Here is a 26,319-nt window from a genome sequence, read left to right on the forward strand (position 1 = left end):
AACCAGTAAGCACCATATAGGACAGATGAAATCAAAGCATATTTAAGGATTGCAAGAGTTCAGATTTAAGCCCCGTTTACACCAAGAACAATAACTATAAAGATAACGATATTAGCGTCCATACCAGCGAATGATATCGTCTGTTTATTCTAAGCACACACGCGTCTGCCACTTTAAATTCTCGAGCTTGTTATAGCAGGATGGATTCTGATTGGCTGTCAATGTTTGTATAGTTCATCAGCTGGAAAAAATTGTTCTGAAAATGATTCCAACGATATCGTTTCTCTGTGCCTTTATCGTTATAGCTGTGGTGTGGACTGTGCTATTCTTTAATATTGAGAACGATTTTTAGAACTATATCTTTATCGTTATCTTTATAGTTATCGTGCTTGGTGTGAACGGGCCTTTATACTCCCTGATTTTGAAATTAAATGCTCAACAATGCAAGTATGGTGTCGTTCAAGTGTCCTCATACTTTTGGCCATTTGGTGTATTAAAGAGTACTGCATTAATATATAATGTAGTGTATTAAAGAGTTGGCAAGATTCAACTTCATCAGACTGAAGAAAAGAAGGTTAGAAGGTCTTGACTAGCAGACTCTTATACTTCAAATGAATTGAGAGGATTTCAGAGAGGCAGTCAATAATTGGCCCTCAATTGAATTAAGCAGGAGCTTAGAGTCACAGAAAACACACACACACACACACACACAAACTAAAAGTACAAAAACATATGGATATAACCATTTTATGTCAAATTAACTCTCATTTGTATGGTGAACAATAACAGATGAGCCATGCGCTGGATCTGTAGTGGCATATTCTGTTTCTTAAAACCTTTGCCTAGCTCAGTAATTTAACAAGCTGAGGAAGCAATATAAATCATACATTGCACAATGTTGGATCTGGCATGCAGGGTCCTTGCCATCCAAAACACAAACCACAATGATAGTATCACAGACCGAGATGCACTTCAAGGCCAGTTTCGCACATACTGTGCGGCGTGAGCTTTCACACTGATAGTGTTTATGGTGCATCACAGAGATGGGTGTTTCTTTGGGGACTTTTATGTCCTAGGGGTTGATTTTCTTTAGTAAAACTAACACGTTTCAGTGTTTTCTTTAAACATTAAAACTTTTTATCGTGCCCTCATTATTTTTTACTTCTTTTTAAATGCCTTATAGATTTATTGTTTCAGCTTTAAAATATGAGTTCATTTTAAAAATATGAATTATTAAGTTTTTTAAACTATGATCAAAACAAAGAGTGACATTTTTTGTAACATTCATAAAATTATTATGACTCCCACAGTTGTGGCGCCATTTCTACCATATCAAACATTTTTTGTCCAAAATAAATGAGTTTAATTAGTGGATTTGTTTACCAAGGACAAAAAGTGTCAGTGAATAGCTAGAAGAAAAACTATAAATATGAGCTATGATGTGAAAATAAAAACAAAGGAAATTTAATAATAATAATAATAATTTTATTTATTTAGGATGCACAACATGATGGCCATATAATTAATGTTGCTTTAACATTTTTGTGTAATTAGATAAGATAAAAGAAAGATAAATAAATAAAATCACCTTTGTTGGCTCACTTGAACACATAGTTCATATATACAGTCCATATATTTTTCATAAAAGTCAGCTATTATTTTTGGTAAATTCAGCTATTATTTTGGTTTATTATTATTTTTTTTTACTATGTAAACATCTCTTGTGTGAAATTTAAAGCAGTACTAAATAAATAAGTGACATTTTTTAACCCCTTTAAAAATTGTTGAAATTATTAACTTATAGCAGATTTTGCATGGTGTAGTTTATGTAAACCCATGACCTCAACTGTTGGAAGCTGTTAGTGCACAAATTGAACTAGACAGCATGTGAAATGTTTGTTTTAAGAGAGTGTGTTTTCTAAAAGTCCCCAAACTGAGCATGACACGTGAACTCGGCGCCAAAACTCTATTGTCAGTTCCACTTCTAGCTGCTTACGCCGGCCGTGTGAACGATGTAACCTGTTAATATGGTCTGCAGATTCGTGTCGCAGATGCAGCATGTGTGAAACAGACCTAAGTCAACACCACATAACTCAAAGAGGCAACAGGCACAACACCACTGCAAATAACCCAGTAATTCACATGATTTATTAATGCCGCACTGCATGCAGGGACTCAGAGTTCCACTGTGCAAAATGTGCAAATCATATAATTTAAGGAGAGATGAAATTTGAGCAAAGGCAGTGAGAGCTCCGCCACCTTCACCTTCTCACTTGTAGATTTCTGATCTCACCATTTGACTTTGGATGGAAAGTTCACATTGAGGTTTCATTATCGAGTGAGCCAAAGTCAAAGAGAGCCATGTTTCTGAAGATGTTGAGTCTGCGTTTGTGGAAGATGGAAGAAGGAAGAAGGAATAAGGTGGAGAAACAAGGGAGAAAGAGCCCCCACTGATAAGATGTATTGATAGGCTCTAAATTAGAGCAGCTCACGACTGGGTGCTTCCTACAAATCCATCACACTTGAGAAAGAAAGAGACAGCATAAAGAGAGAAAGAAAGATAGAGTTAGTGCAAGAGAGAGAGCGAGAGAGAGAGAGAGAGAGATAGATAGATAGACAGAGCGAGAAGCCTGCTGTTTTTTAATTAGGGCGTGTGATTAACGTGGTGTTGTTTTTTAGCTTCAGAATCACACAAAAGGGAAGTGATTACAAATCCCAGTTTTACCTAAAAAATTAATCACCCTTTTCAATAAACACAGCTGCTTAAACTTTGAGAGCTCACTGCTGTGCAGTATTAAATCCTAAACTTTTATGACAACTAAATTTGAGGTTTCCATCTGTTGAAAGGCATAGAGAGAAGTCACATTGCTAAAAAGTGTGTGAAAATGACCCTGTTGTAATAACACAACCTGTAGTCAATTCTTATTTGGCCAACTATGTATGTAACTATTTTTACACAGTCATAGTTCTTGTCTTCTTTAAATTCTGTCAGTATTTCGCGGATTAGTCACGGTCATGATTTGACACGGTCGATCATAACATACTTCTAGAGAGACTGGAAAACTGGGTCGGGCTTAATGTCATTCATAAGTACTTTAAGCAGGATCTACTCATGTACATTTTCATATGAATATGATTACACAAATTCATATGAAATTGCCAACCCATGCTTACGAAAACTCATACATTGCAACAATGCTTATGAAAACTCATGAAATTCTGGTGTTGTTATTACAGTGTTGTTAGTTTTTTATGCTTTAGCTATTTAATGTTCGAGTTTTAGTGTGTCTATCGCATTCAAAATGTGAGTTTCACTTGACTATATCATGTAATTTTAAGTGTACTTGTGCATTTGCACTACTGTAAAGCAACACAGTCTCGAGAGTTTATACTTATTTTACGCTTTGGTAAATTCGTTGCAAATTTGTACAGTTTCATTTGTAAGTATTTATTGATGTGCTTATTGTACCAGACATGGACTATCATAGTGAAGTTTTACCTACAAACTGTAAGTTTTTGTACGACTAACAAATTCGTTTGAAATTGCCAACTTGTACAACTTGTACACTTTTGCTACTTGCGAACTGTCATGAAGTTGTGTTGTTGTGATACAATGGTGTGAATTCTTTATGCTTTAACTATGCATGAGTTTTAGCGTATGACTATCATGCAATTTTAAGTTCACTTGTGCTTTTTAGTTACCATTTTTATGCATTGTAGTATTATAATAATTAGTTCATTGTTGTAATACAACACAATCTCATGACAATTCGTAATTATTTTATGATTTGCTAAATTGGTTGCGAATTGGTACAGTCTCATTCGTAAGTATTTTTTGATGTGCTCATGCCTCCCTGAGGCTTAGGTTAAGACATGGACCTTCATGTTTTACCTACAAATCATACATTTTCGTACTATAAAATTGCACAAATTCATTTGAAATTGCCAACTCGTAGAACATGAAGTTGTGTTGTAGTAATACAATCTTGTGAACTCTTTATGTTTTATCATTGTTTGGGTTTTAGTGTGTCTAGCGCATTCACAATGTGACTTACACATGATTAGCATGTAACTTCAAGTTTACTTGTGCTTTTGCATCATTTGGTGCATGTCCAAGTTTCCATGTTTATGCGTTGTAAAATAATAATTAGTATTGTAATACAACGCAGTGTCGTGGTAATTTGTAAGTATTTTATGATTCATACAGTGTCATTCGTAAGTATTTGTAGAATCTCCTCCCCCCAAGGCTTAGGTCTGGACATCGACTTTTCAAATTCATTATAAAAAAAATATATATATATTTCTTGGTTTTCCTCTTTCAAAAACAATGTGAGTGCTTTGCTACTGTTGTGTGGTGTTCTTAAGTTCCTGCAATTAAACTCTCTGATTAATGTTATCCTGCCTGTCTGCCTCTTTGTCCCGGATGTGACAGTATGTGTGTATTTATATAAACATATATACACAGTACACACACATATATTATGTAAACACAAACATTTTTTTGGAAGTGATTAATCGCGATTAATCAATTTGACAGCAAAAGCCAAACATGTAAAATCATTCCTTGACTCCTTTCACAAACCTGATCTTGTGAAATATCATTATAATTAGTACATTATTGTAATACAACATGGTCTCATGGTAATTCTTAAGTATTTTACGATTCATACAATGTCATTCATAAGTACTTTAAGGTGTCATTCGTAAGTATTTGTAGAATCTCCTCCCCCCAAGGCTTAGGTCTGGACATCGACTTTTCAAATTCATTATAAAAAAAATATATATATATTTCTTGGTTTTCCTCTTTCAAAAACAATGTGAGTGCTTTGCTACTGTTGTGTGGTGTTATGAGGAAAACAAATTTATGTATTGATTACATATTTTATGCATTTATTCAGCTTCTCTTGAATCTACAAAATATAGTTTTCCATTTTAACTCACCCACAGTTACAGTTATTGTTTAATCGGGTTTGTTCTGTACTTGTGGGGCTTTGAGCACAAAAACAAAATTAAACAGTGAGCACTGGAAATATATTTGATGAAAGTCGATGATGAGGTTTATACATTAGTCGTCTAATCAAACACAGAACGTCTCGGTTACGTACGTAACTCTCGTTCCCTGATGGAGGGAACGGAGACATTATGTCGTGATGACATTAGGGGTCTTACTTGGGAGCTCGAATCCTCTATGATTCGACACAGCAATGCTAGGGCTGGGTCTGCCTCCTCTGGGGGCAGTGCTTGCAAGTTCACCACCTGATCGCGGAAAGGCGTGGTGGGAACCTTGGGCACGTATCCAGGTCGGGGTCTTAGGACAACGTGAGAGTAGGCAAAGGAAATTGCTCTTTCTTTGAAAATGTGCGTAAAAGAAATGTTCTGTTCTTTTGAACAGAAACAAAAGAAAACCAAGGATTCTCCACCCGGCCCTCCTCCGGAGGAAAGGAGCGGTGCTGTCTCTGTCACCACCTCCTGTAGAAGAGCAGTTCCTCTCCTCTCTGAGCCATCCGTGTCAGGGCCACTTCGTAGTCTTCTTGGAAGACTTAGGGGCCGGCTGTGACACGGGGGGCACCGCACTCCTGCGGGGAGCTCGATGCGCCGGCCTCGACGTGGTCTCAGCACAGGACGGAGCAGCTCTAGAGGCTGCAGGAGGGCGCCCTCGGTGACGGGCAGGCTGAGGCGTGGTCCGCGGCGGAGCGGTGGCAACTGCCACCAGCTCCAGCAAGATGTGCTGGATCGCCTCAGCCTGTTGCTGCACTGCCGAGAACTGCTGGGCAAAGGCCTCGACAGTGTCGACTAGCCCAGCCTGGGAGATGGGGGCATCAAGATAGCGAAATTTGTCGACGTCCCTCATCTCTGCCAGGTTGAGCCATAGATGGCGCTCTTGGGCCACAAGTGTGGACATCGCCTTTCAGAGGGACCATGCCGTGACCTTCGTCGCCCGGAGAGCGAAGTTAGTCGCCGAGTGCAAGTTTTCCATTTTAACTCACCCACAGTTACAGTTATTGTTTAATCGGGTTTGTTCTGTACTTGTGGGGCTTTGAGCACAAAAACAAAATTAAACAGTGAGCACTGGAAATATATTTGATGAAAGTCGATGATGAGGTTTATACATTAGTCGTCTAATCAAACACAGAACGTCTCGGTTACGTACGTAACTCTCGTTCCCTGATGGAGGGAACGGAGACATTATGTCGTGATGACATTAGGGGTCTTACTTGGGAGCTCAAATCCTCTATGATTCGACCTGATCGCGGAAAGGCGTGGTGGGAACCTTGGGCACGTATCCAGGTCGGGGTCTTAGGACAACGTGAGAGTAGGCAAAGGAAATTGCTCTTTCTTTGAAAATGTGCGTAAAAGAAATGTTCTGTTCTTTTGAACAGAAACAAAAGAAAACCAAGGATTCTCCACCCGGCCCTCCTCCGGAGGAAAGGAGCGGTGCTGTCTCTGTCACCACCTCCTGTAGAAGAGCAGTTCCTCTCCTCTCTGAGCCATCCGTGTCAGGGCCACTTCGTAGTCTTCTTGGAAGACTTAGGGGCCGGCTGTGACACGGGGGGCACCGCACTCCTGCGGGGAGCTCAATGCGCCGGCCTCGACGTGGTATCAGCACAGGACGGAGCAGCTCTAGAGGCTGCAGGAGGGCGCCCTCGGTGACGGGCAGGCTGAGGCGTGGTCCGCGGCGGAGCGGTGGCAACTGCCACCAGCTCCAGCAAGATGTGCTGGATCGCCTCAGCCTGTTGCTGCACTGCCGAGAACTGCTGGGCAAAGGCCTCGACAGTGTCGACTAGCCCAGCCTGGGAGATGGGGGCATCAAGATAGCGAAATTTGTCGACGTCCCTCATCTCTGCCAGGTTGAGCCATAGATGGCGCTCTTGGGCCACAAGTGTGGACATCGCCTTTCAGAGGGACCATGCCGTGACCTTCGTCGCCCGGAGAGCGAAGTTAGTCGCCGAGTGCATCAACCCCGGGAGAATTCGCCTGGTGACACCTGTCTGTGGCTAAATTTTGCTTTGCATGGATTTCAGAGTGATCTGTTTCCCCAGACTGTGGTGCCAGCACTCTTAAACTCTGTCACAGACCTGTGCTCACACCTTGATTTCATTGAGTAGCCACCTGAGCCCATTCATTGTAGCACAGCCTGCATAACTGCATGACTCCATGAGAGGAGTCTACTGCACCTTTGCGTTATTACAGCCAAATCACATGCAATTTGTGTCAAACATGAGATGTTTTAACTGCATGCAGGACATGTTGTTATTTTATGCTGTTTTCTGATCAGTTCTGAACTGGAGATACAAAGACTAATAGATTTAGAATGTTTTGTGTTTTTCTGTTGTGCTCTGATGTTTAATTGCAGGTTTTGGTATGGTGCACTCTAAAAAATGCTGGGTAAAATAGGGACAAACCCAGCTATTTGGTTGTTTTGACCCAGCGGTTGGGTTACTAACCAGAAGATTGGGTTTAGTAGTTTATTGAGGCAAAAGTCACAGTTAAAGGTTTGTTAATAGCGAGTATTGAACCTTAAAATAAAGTGTGACTGTTTGTTCTAATAGGTTCAATGACAAGACTGATTGAACCACTAAAGTTGTAGCTACGGATCATGAAAAGCAGGATTCTAAAGCAAAAGTCTTTGTTGTTTTTCATTTCATATAAAAATGTATATTTCTAAAAATGCACACTTATTAATTCACATGACTTTTCTAGGTTTCAAAATCACAAGGTATAGTTCACCAAAATTGAAAATCTGCTGATAATCACCTTCAGGCCATCTAAGATGTAGATGAATTTGTTTCTTCATCAGAACAGATTTGGGGAAATGTAGCATTATATCACTTGCTCACCAATGGATCCTCAGCAGTGAAATGGTGCCGTCAGAATGAGAGTCCAAAGAGCTGATAAAAAAACATCACAATAATCCAATCGTTTTTTTTTAAAGCAAATTTTCATTTTTTGGATGAGCTGTTCCTTTAAAATGATTTTAAACATCACATTTTATTTAATTTTTTACTTTATTATTATTATTATTGTTATTTTGTGTGTTTTGTCTTATTTTTTACCATTTTAAGCCCCCAATATGTTTTCTGAGGCCCCCTAGTGGGTCCTGGCCCACATGCTGACAATCACTGGTTTAGGAGAAACAATTTAGATCATATTTGTAATTTTTCCCCTCATCAGCAGTAAGGTGAATAAAATGTTCCACACTGTTGTTGCTAACATTGAGCAATTGAGCAGAAACATGGAATTCCATATTATTAATTTGCAAAATTAATCAGTAATAGAAATATTAGAAGTTTTCAGGAAAAACCTCAGGACCAAAGAACCATGGTTGGCACCACTGTAGACATTTGGGGAGTGCCGGAGTAGGATAACACACACACACACACACACACACACACACACACACACACACACGTGAGCATGCTCTTATACTTTAGCTACAGAATTCTATTTTGCTTTGTTGTTCACTGAAACTACAAATACAAATACAGACAGGCTAAACACTATAGCGCTCTATTTAAATGAACTGGCCTTCTTTTCTGCTCTGTAACTGCAGAGGTCAATCATTTTTACTGTATAGTTTATGAAAAGTGACATCACCATTAATAAAACTTTACTCTGCTCAGCTGTGTCAATTCACATTTATTCACCTGTCCAAAAATGAACAAACCTGCAGTTTCAGCCATTCTTCACATACATGATCTTATACTTTAGCTACAGAATTCTAATTTGCTTTGTTGTTCACTGAAACTACAAATACAAATACAGACAGGCTAAACACTATAGCGCTCTATTTAAATGAACTGGCCTTCTTTTCTGCTCTGTAACTGCAGAGGTCAATCATTTTTACTGTATAGTTTATGAAAAGTGACATCACCATTAATAAAACTTTACTCTGCTCAGCTGTGTCAATTCACATTTATTCACCTGTCCAAAAATGAACAAACCTGCAGTTTCAGCCATTCTTCACATAGCCAGACAGCTGATGAGTCAGGCACTTATTTACATTTTAGAAATGTATTTCTAACAAGTTTCAAGCCTCAAGGGTGCTCTGAAAACGAGTGGAGATACTAGCAGTGTTCTGATTATGATGCCTGTAAAAATGAAAGATCAATTTGTTTGGATGGGCAGGGCCAGCCCAGGGCTTTGCTGGGCTGTAGGCAAGATCATGAAAATAGGTGAAGAAATTGTCAGAATATTAAAACATCCATAGAGCCATTGCAGACTTGATGAGTGAATTCTTTAGAGGAGAAAGGAATACATTGTTCACGCTTTTTCTTCATCAGTATTTTAGGTTTTTGTATTTCAGATATTTTTACAAATCACGATTACTTTTGATCTTTTTTCACCTTTTTTAAAATCACTTTTTACTTTTGCATTGTGAAAAGTAAAAAAAAAAAAAAAAAGATAAAACTGATTATACAAGAATAACTGAAGAATTAGACATGTTTTATTTAATGCAAGGAAACGAATCTAAACAAAAAAAGGGGCAAACCTACTTTATAAGCAAAAGTGAATACAATCAATCAATCAATCAATCGATAGAAAACAGGCACAGCCATTAGTTTATGCATTAAACAATGCATAAATACACTTTAAATAGTGCATTTTAAAACACGGGCCTACACAGAATCACAAAAATAAACCAAAAAACTCATGAATGTTTTAAATAACAGATCTTTGAAAAAAGGTTAGTTAGTTTGCAAATAATTGCTCATATTTTCAATGTGTGACATTTTTTTTGTGTCTTTGTCTGAACTCCTTCCTCACATTATTCTTGAGAAAACGTGACAAGCCTTAACAAGCGCTGTTTCTGTCATCTAAAAGCACTTTAAGCACTAAACAGTAGGCACACCAAAAACAGCCACAAAATATTTTTGGTTGCACATGTTTCAGTGCAACGTGAGTATATCAGTCTATAGATAATACTGTCATATAAGCAGAATACTACAATGCACCACACTGTCAATTGTTCTCTGATCAAACTTTGGATTTTCTTGCTGAATCCATATGTTGTATCCATACATGTATGCTATGTAAATTGATCTCTATTATTATTATTATATTATAATTTTATTATTATTATATTCTGACAATCTCTATTATATGGAGGCATCACTCTGCAGTCATATTTTAGTCATATCTGACTCACATTTTAGGAGAGAAAAAAATCTTATTAAACTTCTTGGGATTCTGATTAGGAGAATTTTGAAGAATCCACCAGAGATTTAGAAATGGACATAATAATTGGACTCAATAATTGGTGAGAAAATGATATCAACTTCTTTTTTTGGAGCGTTATGTACATTTATGACCAGCTATTTTGTAAACAGACACCAATTATACAAGTTCCAGGGTATTTAAATAGCATTGCTACCAACAGTGTTCTTTTCGCTTCTGTATTCTGAGTTAATGACGAGGACAATCATACTGCAGAATAATTTCCACATTTTACTTGAAATTGTAAAACAACAACAACAGCAAAAAATTAAATTTATGGCAAGTTATGAGAAGGAATAATCTCTTATTTTATAGGATAGTTCACCCAAAATGAAAATTTGCTGTTAATTTATTCACCCTCAGGCCATACAAGATGTAGGTTGACTTTTTTCTTCAGTAGAACATTGAAGAAAATTTTTTGCTGGAATTGTGGTCCTTGGCAAGTCAGCGGCTACAGTCACTTTGTGAGTAAAAAAAAAAAGCATATCAAGGAACACAAAATTAATACGATATATTGAGGTCTTATGAAGCAAAACAATCAGTCTCTGCAAAAAACTGAACATTATTTACAATGTTATTACCTGTGATCCAGTCTCAGGCAAAAAGGAAATTCTGATTATTTTCTTAAATTGGTTCATTGAGATTCAGTGCACTAGTTCATTTACATAATCACGCAATGACGTAACAGACAAGCACTTATATTATTACAGCACCCAATAATGATGTGAAACGTGGATGTTTTACATGTCTAAAACATATAAAGTGAATAAACTAGTCTTCATTAGCTCACCTGACAAAAACCAGCATCACAGGATCATGAACGCCAGTTGGCTCATTTTGAGTCAGAGTGACTGTCAGACGTCTGAAAGAGAGTTTTGATTGAGTAACTTGTAGATCTGTGCTGCTCGAGCCATGAACTGTTTCAGACGGTTCAGTTTGATTTGGTCAACTAGTTCAACAAGTTCACAAAAAGAACCGGTTCAAAAGAAAGATTCATTTGTGAACCGGATGTCATTCTGGAATTTTTACCTGAGGCTCAGAACTACAGGTAATAATTTTGTAAATAATGTTCAGTTTCTTGCACAGACCGATTGTTTTGCTTCATAAGACCTTAATATATCGCCAGGAACTGCAGGTATTACTTTTGTGTTGCCTGTATATGCTTTTTTTGACTCTCAAATTGCCAGTAGCTGCTGACTTGCATTTTATGAATCACCAAGGTCCACGATTTCAGCTAAAAATCTTCTGGTCCTTGCACACCGAGTCCGAAATTTTCATATGTGTTTTTTTCGTATTTGTCATCCTTTCCGCAGAAACGCAGAAAATCTGATCCTGATCCGAATTTTTTATGACGGACGAAAGTTTCGGGGGCAGTGTGTAAATGTGATTGACACAACGTGAGGTCGTATTTATTTTTTAACGTGTGAAAATTTTGGACTCAGTGTGCAATGACCTTTACTGTTCTACTGAAGAAGAAAAAACTCACATACATATTGTATGGCTTGAGGGTGAGTAAATTAACAGCAAATTAGAATTTTTGGGTGAACTAGCCCTTTAAAATGAGTGTTTTCATCCAATGGTTATATTTCAGTCTGTGTGAGTGTGTGACCTGCAGTGACCCTGGGATTTTCTCCAGTGTGTAAACTGAAGCTCCACAGAGTAATTTGAAGTTTATTTGGTCCCCTTTAGGATTACACTAATTCATAACCATGTCTAAATAGATTTATTTCTCATAACCCCCTACTGTGAAAATGTAATATATAACACACCCACATTCAGCTCAGTAAGCATTTAGCACAAGTGTTAATTTTCATAAATATCCCTCACTCTTTTCCATGTTGTTTCTGAGTGTTGGCATTTATTTACAGGAATGTCAATGTGCCTTCACCCAGAATTCTCTCAGATGAAAATGTGAACCAATCACCCTCAGTGCAGCATTCACTACATCATCTCAGCTGTTATTTACCATGACAAGCTAATCGATCAGTTCTTATTCTGAGTTTATTACTCCAAAAAACATTTAAACAGAAATCATATAACTGCATCACTAACCCAAAGTCATTATTAAAGGCCGCCGTTAGTGAAAATGCTGAGAAATCAGAAATAGCTTCCCACTGTAGCATGAAAAATTTGCCATTTTCTTATAAACAGTGTCATTTCCATGTGGATGGATCCTTGTTTCCTGTATTTCAGTTCATTCAAAAAAGTAAACAGTAAACTGTTGTCACAGTTCGCCGTTTAGGAAGCACACAGGAGGCACAAATAAATGAAAACAGTCTTTAATCCACAGAACACAGGGTACATCCACACTGGAAATGGCAGGAAACACACAAACATAACGAGTAGAACCAACAAACACAGAACGCAAAGGCAAGGACTTAAATACTGGGGATAATTAACAAACACAGGTGCCAGGAATCATAATTAAACTAAACGAGGACAGGAAAAAGATCATATAAGGAAAACCAGGAACAAAGACAGGGGCAAAACACAACAAAACAGGCCCATGATCCTGACATATCGCCCCCCTCTCGCAAGGTGCGTCCTCGCACCCTAGAACAACAGAGGGGGGGAAATGGGTGGGAACTAAAGAGGAGGCTCAGGATGAGGACGGATGTCTGGGAGGGGTCCGGCAGATAGAGTCCAGGGAGGAGACGATGGAGGGAGGAGCCAGGAGGAATCCGGAGCAGGAGGAGCCAAGCAGGACCCAGGCCACAGCCATGATGGCGACCCACGGTGAAGCCGACGGAGGGAAGAGCCATGGAGGAGGAATGGCCACCGACTCCTGGGGGCCGACCAACGGCGGCGGAGCAGGTGGTGGAGGAGCCCGAGGCAGAGACAGAGAGCCAAAGAGCCAGGGGGGTGCCGAGGATCCGGGGGGCCAGGGTGGAGCTGAGGGCTCTGGCGACCGAGGCGGAGGTGGAGATCCGCGGTGGAGCCGGAGCGACTGAGGACCAAGGTGGAGCTGGTGGGAGGAAGGAGCCCAACGGAGCCGGTGGGACGGAGCGATGAGGAGCAGCTGGAGGAGCAGAGTCCTGAGGCGATGGCGGGTCGACGCCCAACCAAGGCGGAGCCGGATGGACGAGGGAGCCCGGTGGAGCTGGTGGATCGACGGGTGACGTTGGAGGCGAGGGAGCTAGGAGTCGAGGTGGTGGAACTGCTGGGTCTATGGGCCGAGGCGGAGTCCGTGCCTCGGAGGCTGGAGGCGGAGGTGAGGGATTCTCCAGCCATGGTGACGCTGGAGGATGGCAGATCCGCGGAGCTCGCACCATAATGATGGTGGGCTGAGGGCGAGCAGAGGGGCTGCCAGATGACAGTGGTGGAGGAGGCAGGAGCGGGCGGTTGGGTGGGTATTCGTGAGCCTCCGGGCTCTCAGGGCTGCCCTCGGGGATCAGAGCACACTCCTGGCTTGACTGGGAAACGGGAGCCCCCTCAGGGCTGGACGGGACCAGCGGGGACGAATGGGAGCCCCCTCTAGGCTGAACACGGGAACAGGATGGAGCTCTGGAGGAGCCGACACTTGAGGGCGCTTTCGAGGAGCGGGCACTGGAGGGCGCTTTCTAGGAGCGGGCACTGGAGGGCGCTTTCTAGGAGCGGGCACTGGAGGGCGCTTTCTAGGAGCGGGCACTGGAGGGCGCTTTCTAGGAGCGGGCACTGGAGGGCGCTTTCTAGGAGCGGGCACTGGAGGGCGCTTTCTAGGAGCGGGCACTGGAGGGCGCTTTCTAGGAGCGGGCACTGGAGGGCGCTTTCTAGGAGCGGGCACTGGAGGGCGCTTTCTAGGAGCGGGCACTGGAGGGCGCTTTCTAGGAGCGGGCACTGGAGGGCGCTTTCTAGGAGCGGGCACTGGAGGGTGCTCTGGACTGGATTCGGGGACTGGAGCCCTCTCCTCTTTGGTGTTGCACATTCGCTGCACCATACTCAGCTCATCCTCAGCCGCGGTGCAGGGGGCGGAGCTCCTCTCCACGCTCACACTGTCCGCAGCTTTCTCCCTCGTGACAGGCACTGTTGCCGGCTCTCGCACCTGGTCTGATAGATTGAGCTCCACATCCGGGGCGATCCTCCGCTCAGTCGCTCGACTTTGCGTTGGCTCGTCGATCGCGGTGGGAATTGGCTCTCCATCATCGGTGGGCTGGGGCTGATGCTCCGCACCGCGGGGAGATGGTGGGCTGGGCACTGGGTCAGGAGTGGATCTGACTAGATCATCCACGGGGCAGGTGGTGGATGGCGACCCGTTTCTCACCAGAGTACACTCCACGAAGGCGACGAAATCCTCTCGAGGACCATCCTCGTACGACGGTGCTCGCGGCTGCTCATGGTGTTCAAGCTCGTGTCATAGAATGAGCAGAGCGTGTCGTCCGGGTAGCTGGAGGTGCTAGCTAACAGCTGGAACAGTCTTGTATGGTCCTCGAGAGATCTGTCCCCCTGCTCCAACAGAAGGAGGAGGAATTCCGGGCGGGTGAAGTGATCCATGAGGGGAACTACGGAAACAAAAAGCACTGCACGAAAACGGAAAACAAAAACAGAGGGTAGACACGGAGGTAACGGTTTTGGTCGGTTCTTCTGTTACAGTTCGCTGTTTAGGAAGCATGCAGGAGGCACGACTAAACTTAAACAGTCTTTAATCCACAGAACAGAGGGTACATCCACACTGGAAATGGCAGGAAACACACAAACATAACAAGTAGAATCGACAAACACAGAACGCAAAGACAAGGACTTAAATACTGGGGATAATTAACAAACACAGGTGCCAGGAATCATAATTAAACTAAACGAGGACAGGAAAAAGACCATACTGTATAAGGAAAACCAGGAACAAAGACAGGAGCAAAACACAACCAAACAGGTCCATGAGCCTGACAACTGTAGAATAGTAAACAATGCAATATGAGTTATGAAGTATAATTAACCCATTCGTATGCAAAAATATAACCATTTTCACAAACTTCACAAATGTTTTTACATAACATGTTAAGTAGTAAAAATTTAATTTAACTTCATTAGGTGTAAAACATTTAATTGTAGAACACTAAAACTTTAAGTGGACAAAACTGTGTATCTGTTTTGAACGTTTGTTGAATATGTATGTATTTATAGACTTTCACAACTAAGGTTATTAAAAACTCTCACACGAGTTTGAAACTCAGTTATTTTTAGGCTTGTAATGCTTTTATAGGCTTAATGGATTTTAATTACTTTTTAATTATTTACATTTTTGGCACAGTACAATACTGGAAGAAGGGATGCTAACGTTCTTTCTGTGAGCATTGTGTTTCAGTTTAACTGGCACACACACACACACTGTTTAGATGAACTGAGAACAGAAAGAGAGAAAGATTGACATGTCTGAAACATTGTCTTGGGATTTCATTGTATAGCGTGACAGTAGTTTTCCCCTGAAAGAGGGGTGTCTGAAGGTCTACTGCTGTCTTCTAAAAAGTAAGTGATTCTTTTGTGGTGACCTAAACTCTCCTCTATCAGTTCATTGTAACTGAGATGTTGTAAGTGATAGTTTGTCCCTGTCAGTGTTTTCTAGTTACCCGCATCTTTGCGACTTGAACTACACCAATGTCCCTTTCATTCGGTTCACTTCGTGGCCATCTTGGTAACGGCCTGCAATGTCATGCAAGAGTCGATCCCCCTTCCTCAGTGCCTGATTAAAACATACTAGGCCAATAACAAAAACAATCGATTTATTTTTATTTTTCCAACATGCACCACATTTATTTATTTAGGGTATAGACCTTTACTAAATGTTTGTCACTTCATGGTAAACATGTAAATACATTATGAAATTATTAATACAATTATTTGAAACACACACACACATACACACACACACCCACGCACGCACGTGCACACACACACACACACACACACACATATATATATATACATGTACAGTATATATATATCATATGTGAGTAAAGATGATGTTCCATGAATATATTTTGTAAATTTCCTACCGTAAATATGTGAAAACTTAATTTTTGATTAGTAATATGCATTGCTAAGAAATGTATTTGAACAACTTTAAAGGCGATTTTCTCAATAATTTGATTTATAAGTGCAATCAAAATATTGAAAAGAGCTCTCCAAACAAACCAGCGTTGACAATACATTTGAATGGGTTTAAGTAGGATAGACGACAGCTTCATTATACATGCATTTGCAGCAATTTTTGGTAAACATTACAGCATATTATGCATTGATTATAACGTCGATAACATTTACAGTATCATTTTATTCTGGAGAGTAATGGAGAGACAACATTAATATGGTTTTCTTAAGCCTCAGGTATTGCTTACTTGTAATGTGACCATACAGCTTAACTATTTTCCAGTTAAATAAGTGTTGTATATTTTAGTTCAATAGGCCTAATATTTATTTAATATTTTGAGGAGATCTTTTGGCACTAAATATTATTTGTGCAATAATTATGGTCCATTAATGTTGGACTTTTTTCCCCTAATATTTCTATTACTTATGTTACAATTAGTGTAGTATTTAAGGTTAAAATAGAGAAAATGGTTTTAAATTCCAGTGCAAAGAGGAGGGGGGGGGGGGAATCATTTTCATTTGTAATGCCATGGTTTACCCACTAGGCACCTGTATGGCTCTTTACTAAATATCTAGAATATTGCAGGTCATACTTGCTTGTTTTTTTGAAGTTCTTCATTTGCATAAATATTTAGACATGATTAAATGCTAGATTTTTAAATGAGAAACGTAAAAAGTTAATCACTTAGGCCTACATCCTTTTTTAATGATTACACACAATGAATGCAAGCAAATACTGAATTTAATCAAGTTTAAAATGGTGCTAAAAAAAAGGCATTCAACTGCATTCTACAAAATATTTTTTAATCCCTTATTTTTACAGAATATACACATGAATTGATATTGAATCGAGATCCCCCCCCAAAAAAAATCTCACTCCAAGCTGAACTTAAAAGCTGGCAACCCTGGTAACAGGCATTGTGCTGTCTGCCCAGCGGCGTAGCGGATAGGCACGCGATAACCTCCCCTTGCAGGGGTGCGTCGAAAGACGATGATTTTGTATCGACGATAGCCAGAGATATTGTCAGAAACATCACTATTAAGAGGATTTGGCATTTCCAATTAATGTAGGCCTGTTATATTCTTATTTTTATTAGGCCTGTTATTATTATGAAGTTAGCCTACTTTTATTTTTCATTTAAAATTAAGCTACAATTAATTTGCCCCGCAATACCGCATAACTAAGCGCTGCGAGGATAACAAAAGATTAGGCTATTTACTCCTCAATTACCATGTTGTAAAAAAAGGTCTTTTAAAACATGTCTATCATACAATGAATTATAAGCCTATAATTAAAATATTAACACTGCAGTCATCAATAAAAATCAATGAAATAAAAAGCTTTAGCCTATTTCAAGCACTAACTTTCAAAAACATCCTGTTTAACACGAAATACGTTTCTTCTCATTTTTTTCCCACTATGTACGGGCCACAAGAGAAATATTAAGATAGAATAAATTAAAACAGTTATACCGTTATCAGCATATGTTGAAGTAGATTCGTCTCTCGTCGTCTCTGAGAGAATATGCACGTCAAATGCCGAAAGCTCCGTCATTACTCCGTCATTCCGTTTTTACTTTCACTTTCTGCATAGTGAATTAACTGAGATAAAGACGTTCACCGGATAACTCTTGCGCAAAATTTGCACGTTAGATTATGTGATATCCATCGGCTCGCCTACATGGTTTAAAACCGAAGTTATACCGTTATCAGCATATGTTGAAGTAGATTCGTCTCTCGTCGTCTCTGAGAGAATATGCACGTCAAATGCCGAAAGCTCCGTCATTACTCCGTCATTCCGTTTTTACTTTCACTTTCTGCATAGTGAATTAACTGAGATAAAGACGTTCACCGGATAACTCTTGCGCAAAATTTGCACGTTAGATTATGTGATATCCATCGGCTCGCCTACATGGTTTAAACCCCAAAAATCCCCCCCCCCCCCGTATCGAAAACAAACCGAAAACGTATCGAACCGTGACACCACTGTGTCGTATTGAACCGAACCATGCATTTTGTGAACCGTTACACCATATATATTAAATTAAACTAAACATTAAATGTATCGTATTAACAACAATTAATGATCAAATGTTTTTTTTTTGTATCAAATATTACATTTTAGCTTAGTTTCTCAACCTTCATCATAAAATGACAATTGATCTGAATGGTTGAGCATGAATTAAACTAGTGAAAAATTCATACAGATAGTTCCGAAGATCGTACAGAATCATATGTTTTTTTTTTCACACCTTTACCATAAAATGACAATTTAAACAATTTGGTTGAGCATGTCTTTAGAAAATTATTTGAACTGTATTACACTCTTAACTGTTGTATCAAGTTATATAATTCGTTATAGCACGACCTCTGAAACAATAATATGTCCCCAAAAATATGCTTACATTTAAAAACTACCACAATACTCAGAGCACATGAGTGATTTTCTTTGGGGTATCAGCAGATTGCACGAAAACATATAAATAAGATTGTGCAAATTCATACAAATTAGCCACCAATTCGCCAAAACAATAAATAGTTATGAATTGCAATGAGATTATACGTATTGTCTCTTTTTACTAAAAAGCCGGAATTCTTTAAATTTTTCTACATGTGGTTCGTCTGCTAATAAAGATAAAGTGTCCCACTAATAACCATAAGACCTTTTTCAATTTCGTAGTCAGCCACAATTGTGTCGGACAGTCATGTTGTTTTCTCATTTGGTAATTTGAAGGTTCCACTCAGGAAGGTTTTGGAATTCTCAGGTGTTCCTTCGGAAAGCGGCACGGTTATCTGTTATCCAGCGGAACACGGTCAGAGGGCCACGGCATGAAGCCGATACAGGAATTAGAGGAAGTATTTCAGAACACTTGCTGTATAATCAGAGATCTCTTGCTCGCTCACTCCCTCTGCTCTGCAATTTGAAACTTGCTGTCATGGGCATTAGAGCAGACTTCAATCCATCCTGCGCTGGCGCTCAAGGAGTCGGGCAGACTGGAGGAAATTGATCAGCACTGTAGTTAAGATTGGGAGGTAAATATAGCAGTGTGTTGGAACGCTACACCAGGAGATAAGAGTCTGAGTGCTGTGTGATGTACCTGATGTTACAAGCTTTATTGTGGAGTCACGAAGACACACACACACACACACACACACACTTAGCAGGGGGGGTATGGCATATGTTTTTTTTTTCACACCTTTACCATAAAATGACAATTTAAACAATTTGGTTGAGCATGTCTTTAGAAAATTATTTGAACTGTATTACACTCTTAACTGTTGTATCAAGTTATATAATTCGTTATAGCACGACCTCTGAAACAATAATATGTCCCCAAAAATATGCTTACATTTAAAAACTACCACAATACTCAGAGCACATGAGTGATTTTCTTTGGGGTATCAGCAGATTGCACGAAAACATATAAATAAGATTGTGCAAATTCATACAAATTAGCCACCAATTCGCCAAAACAATAAATAGTTATGAATTGCAATGAGATTATACGTATTGTCTCTTTTTACTAAAAAGCCGGAATTCTTTAAATTTTTCTACATGTGGTTCGTCTGCTAATAAAGATAGTGTCCCACTAATAACCATAAGACCATTTTCAAATTCGTAGTCAGCCACAATTGTGTCGGACAGTCATGTTGTTTTCTCATTTGGTAATTTGAAGGTTCCACTCAGGAAGGTTTTGGAATTCTCAGGTGTTCCTTCGGAAAGCGGCACGGTTATCTGTTATCCAGCGGAACACGGTCAGAGGGCCACGGCATGAAGCCGATACAGGAATTAGAGGAAGTATTTCAGAACACTTGCTGTATAATCAGAGATCTCTTGCTCGCTCACTCCCTCTGCTCTGCAATTTGAAACTTGCTGTCATGGGCATTAGAGCAGACTTCAATCCATCCTGCGCTGGCGCTCAAAGAGTCGGGCAGACTGGAGGAAATTGATCAGCACTGTAGTTAAGATTGGGAGGTAAATATAGCAGTGTGTTGGAACGCTACACCAGGAGATAAGAGTCTGAGTGCTGTGTGATGTACCTGATGTTACAAGCTTTATTGTGGAGTCACGAAGACACACACACACACACACACACACACTTAGCAGGGGGGGTATGGCTTTATTCCTGAAAAGACATCACAGGATGTCAGATTATTTATGCCTTTGATACAAGTCAAAATCTTCAGTGGGTTTGTCTTTTTGTATGGGCAAGAATAAGAAGTTAGTTTAGTAAATCTGCAATCCCACACTTACAAACCTCAAATTGTGTAAAATAAAGCCCAGTTCTGTAAGAAATAGCAACCAAAAAAAGTTAACCAAATAACCATTCTATAAAAGTAACAAATATATATAAATTTATTATATTTTATTTTATTTGTTTTAGTTTTATTTATTTTATTTCCACTTAGTAATTTTAGTGCTTTAAATTAAAAGAATTTTCATGATAATAATAATAATGAAAAAATACTGTAAATGAAAAAAAAAAAAAACATTACAGAGATGAAACTGGTTACATATCCAGAATTTGAACAACATGTTGGACGGGGAAAAATATTTCATATTTATTCCAAATATTTGTAATAAAAAAAAAACTATAACCAACAGTAATATTCCCTATACAGTAGAAGTGCCCTTACACAAAGAAAATATATTTCCTTATATATCCCATTTTGCTTGATGCGGTCAGGTTACTTTTTTCTGGCTAACATGGATTTAAAACAAGGTTAATATTTTCCCTAATGATGAAATACATTTCTCATAAACATTTCAGCTTTAACAACAGCTCATACTTCACCTGGACGAACTGATCAGTGCCTGCTCAAGTCCACCTCAGTCTTCAGTGGTTTGACTTTGCTAAAGCAGTAAATAAAGTTTCAGATATGAGATTCCACAGGCCTGAGGACAGGTCTACTGATGGGAACTGGACCTTAACTGTATCTGCAGAGAAAAAATAACTATTATAGGTCATTATGCCCTGAAAGAATATGATGACAGAATGCACTGCTAGCTCACCTAGTATAAACATGTATGTGTGTGTGTGTGTGTGTGATATAACAGATGGTAAGCAATGCGTTTAGAGGCACTCTAAATTGCAGCAGTGAAAATAAAGGCCAGCTGCGGAACGCAGAGCAACACGACAATCACAGAGCATTGTCTCACACTGCCTTATACACGAAAGCTTCCTCAGCTCTTAATCCCTTTTCACATGCAATTAAAATCTCTCTCTCTCTCATTCTCTCACACACAGCTTGTGCTTTGAAATGAGATCACAGGGTGGCTTGTTCAACAGAGGTTTGTGTGGAAGTGTCGCTCAGAACAGCGTGATCCACTAATGGGTTTCAATTTTTTGTTACACCCCACCACCTCTGAAACTAGAACGTACCTTTTTCTTTTTTTTTTTTTTTTTGCCCTGCATGAACATAATTTGATTGTCTGTTTGTATCGCTGACAACCTAATAATACTGAATAATAGAAATACAATAAAATGTATATGTATTCAGATGCTTTTGCCCAAAGCAACATAAAATGAGGAAAAACAAGCAATTTAATATGAAGGAGCCAAGAATATTGAAGACATTTTCAAATGTTTATTGAAACTGATGTGGAAAAACAAAGCATTTTTTTTTTTGTCAGGGAAAGTTAACCCAAAAAGGAAAATCATTTTTTAAACCATTTTTTCACAAATGGTTCCTCTGTAGTGAATGGGTGCCGTCAGAATGAGAGTCCAAACAGCTGATAAAAACATCACAATAATCCACAAGTAATCCACATGACCATCAGTCCATCAATTAACATCTTGAGAAACAAAAAAGCTGTGTGAAAAAAAATAAAAATTTAAAAATCCATCAAGGCATTTAAACTTTGTGTTCTTATTCTGACGGCACCCATTCACTATAGAGGATCCACCGGTGAGCAAGTGATGCGATTCTAAATTTCTCCAAGCTCATCTACATCTGAAGGTGTACATTTCCATCAACTTTCATTTTTTTGGTGAACTATTCCTTTAAGTTACACTCTTCATTGTAATAAAATTGTATTTACTAAATAAAAACAATACTGCTTTATAGGTACAAAAATAAAGGAAATGTTGACCCAAAAATATAAATTCCATCATCATGTACGTAACCATAAAAAAGAAAAACTGTGCATTTCTAGAGTTGTGCACGTTTTATTTTTTTGATTTGCATATTTAGATGGGCTTAGTGTGATTCTTACATTATACTGTACAGCAGAAAAGAGTGTGTTAATAGGCATGTGATCTGATGTGATCATCTCAACTTTAGTAGTTAGTAAGTGATACAGGAGGATTTTGAATTTGAGGTTAGCAGTCAATTACATAATCATCCCACTGTGATTGGCTGTAGATGCTCTGACTGATTCATTGACATGCATTTGATATATACGTTTTGTTAAAATTACATTTCAGACTTCTAGAGAGGGAAGTGTTAAATTGGAAGTGGCACACAACTGGCTCATGTTTCTTGGTCTATCTGTCATTTTGTCAGTTATCTGCCTCTCGCTCTCTTTCACTCCCTCATCTATATATATTACTGGAGCGTTAGAAGCCAACTTCTGGTGAGACTTCATTAACAAACAAAGAGAGCTGTAAGGGAAGATCTGTTGGAGAAAAAACGGCAAAATACATGTGAAACGGAAAGAATCAAAACAAGTGTAATATTCTGGATTCATTGTACTGCTGCTCTTGTCCTTTTACTAACAGCATATCGCATCACCAATAGAAATAATAGTTATTAGTTAATAATAGTAATAGAAGTTATTTGTGTTTATTTTTTACATTTGCAATTGAAATGCATCAGCATCTGTTACATTGAGTGACAGCATCTAAAACTACTTTTGTGACATATAAATATTTTTTTTTTTCAGGTTCTTAGAATATTGAATTTATGGGATTAATAGGTTCATTATATGGTTATTGCATTTAATAAATGGCAATAACTAAATATTAAATGGCATCACATTTATTCACCACATTTATACAATTTGACATTATTTCAACAATTTATACATTATTTCAGTCTGTTCTATGTAATTTCTGGTATCATATTCATGTGGAGCATTTAAAAGGGATATGGAGATGGGGGGGGTCGGAATAAATATTATATTTCAATGTTTTTGAATTTGAATATGAAAAAAGAATATAAGGTGGGAAGTAAAAAGAAAAACATACATACACATATATATATATATATATATATATATATATATATATATATCGCAATGTGATATTAAAAAATAATTATTTTAATAATTATTTTAGAATTATTTTTAAGCCTAATATTTAAAACCCAGACTTCATGTCAAATTTAAAAAATCTCATAATTTAATCATTACTTTATAACTTTAATATAATATTTATAACTTTTAATCATTCGTTACTTTAAAAATGTTATAAACTTAATATAAATATATTTAAAATATATATAATATTTATTGTATTTATATTTATATATTTATATTTAAATCCAAAAGAACAAAAGTGTAAATGTTACATAAAATATTTCTGAGATCAGGATAGCAATGCAGGACAATATTTGGGCCATGATACGCACATAGACAGGAAGAGACTGTTTGACAGATACTGTATATAAAGCGACCAAGTGTCTTAATAAATACCTAAAAATGCAAAAAAATATTTATGTGAGAGAAAGGTTTAGGGGTACAGCTCATTAACTCAGTATAAAATCAACAGAAGTCAATGGAACGTCCCTATCATAGAAAAACAAACACATGTGTTGTAGTAAAGTGAATATGCTTATATGACAATCTGTGTGTTTAATGGACTCTGCTCTAATGGTGTTTATACAGCACTGCTTTAAAGCCTCCAGCTGCTTTGTGTTGTGCGTCTAGCAGATGTGTCTGTGTGTGTTTTGGGGTCTGTGTTTGCTAGAATTGTACGATGCAGCATGTTTTTACATATGTGAAATGGTACTGTACATTTTTTTTTAGCACAGATGTGTGTTTTTGTGATTCAATTAAAGGGTTTGTGGTTCAATTTTACAGCCTTTACTGACAGATGTTTTCTTTCCAAAATGACTCAAAGCGAATGAACAAACTGGAACATGTCATGTGTGAGCGAATTGAATGAACGAGACATCTTGTGAACAAACCAGAGTGTGTAATTGCTTAACTACCACAGTATGATGTGTCACTGGAAAAATTAACTAGCTATTCACAATTTTCTTGAAATGGTAGTAATTTTGGCACACCTCTGTCTGTCGCTGAACTATGTTGGTTCAGCAATATAGAATTGCTGTTGATGTCACATAGATGGTGGAGTAATAATGTCTATTACTTAATTGGTTTGAGATCAAGTTAATGTCAGATTATTGCTGTACATTTTTATCACTGATATATTATAAAGGTACACGTTTGCTAGAATTGTACGATGCAGCATGTTTTTACATATGTGAAATGGTACTGTACATTTTTTTTAGCAATTAAAGGGTTTGTGGTTCAATTTTACAGCCTTTACTGACAGATGTTTTCTTTCCAAAATGACTCAAAGCGAATGAACAAACTGGAACATGTCATGTGTGAGCGAATTGAATGAACGAGACATCTTGTGAACAAACCAGAGTGTGTAATTGCTTAACTACCACAGTATGATGTGTCACTGGAAAAATTAACTAGCTATTCACAATTTTCTTGAAATGGTAGTAATTTTGGCACACCTCTGTCTGTCGCTGAACTATGTTGGTTCAGCAATATAGAATTGCTGTTGATGTCACATAGATGGTGGAGTAATAATGTCTATTACTTAATTGGTTTGAGATCAAGTTAATGTCAGATTATTGCTGTACATTTTTATCACTGATATATTATAAAGGTACAAAGCAGATTTTATTATTTTGGAATATGAAGGAATATGAAGAATCTGGCAGTGATTGAGTGGAAGCCATTGTAACAATGAACTGAATCAAAATAGGGCTGAGCGATATATCGTTTCAGCATCGATATCGCAGTGAGCGCATCCGCTATAGTCACATCGCAGGATGTACAATGTGTAATATACTGATCGTTATATTTGAAGGTAAACAATTGAGAAAGAAATGGATGTGTAACAGTATATTGGTTCACCGCAGTTTAATGTTCCTGTCATGAATGTTAATCAAACAACAAAACACAGAGAAAAATCACTTTGTAGCTTTTACACAGATTTATTAGATTTAATTTATACAGTGAAGGTTATGCAGCGATATTTGACATTTGATTATTCTATTTCTGTATCTGAATACTGTTAGACTTATATTTATCTATGCTTGTAATTTGTTTATTTTCTATGCTGATTTACTCCCCTACAAAATCACCCTAATCATTGATTGTTTTTTTTCTAAATAGAGCTATTCAAGTCATCTGGTGATTTGATTTTATATCGCAATATATATCGCAGAAATATATGTCGCAAAATAAAGTATCGCAATGTGAGTTTTTTCCAATATCGTGCAGCCCTAAATCAAAAGATTATAAAGATTCACTGGGATCAAAATCACCATCATTGGTATATTATAAAGGTTAAATACTGCAAGTTATGAGCTATACGTCCAGCCACACAGCTTCACGATGCTGTTTACTACTGTTCATTAGAATTTTTTTTTTTCATTGAACTATGATGTTACGATTTGATTTTCTTATTTGAAAATAAGAAATAATGTAAGCAATCATCTACTTGACATATAAAAAAAACACTAAAAAAATAAAATCAACAAAACATTCATGAAGCAAAATAGTTAGTACAATGGTAATGTAACAAGCAAATCTAAACTACACTGAACAAAATTATAAACGCAATACTGTTGCGCACATTTTTCATGAGCTGAACTCAAAGATCTAAGACTTTTTCTATGTACACAAAATGGTGTAACGGTTGTCTGTTACAGTACATAAAATTTAACTTACCAAATAAACAGAGTAAGCTTGACTGAGGACGATGGCGAATGATTTGCAGATCCTCATACCTCAACTAAAAAGCGATCGTACATTCAAAAGCACGATGCCAGTTTCAATGCCAGGTATAATAGCGG

General features: G+C 38.2%; 1 protein-coding gene across 1 annotated transcript in view; it reads left to right on the forward strand.

Annotated features, from left to right (window-relative positions):
- LOC107562300 (exostosin-1-like) overlaps window positions 1–26,319 on the forward strand; it is a 279,927-nt gene that overhangs the window by 6,683 nt on the left and 246,925 nt on the right. The window lies entirely within an intron of this gene.

The sequence above is a fragment of the Sinocyclocheilus grahami genome, unplaced genomic scaffold (assembly GCF_001515645.1).
Source record: "Sinocyclocheilus grahami isolate Dianchi unplaced genomic scaffold, SAMN03320097.WGS_v1.1 scaffold817.1, whole genome shotgun sequence".
NCBI classification, from domain to species: domain Eukaryota; kingdom Metazoa; phylum Chordata; class Actinopteri; order Cypriniformes; family Cyprinidae; genus Sinocyclocheilus; species Sinocyclocheilus grahami.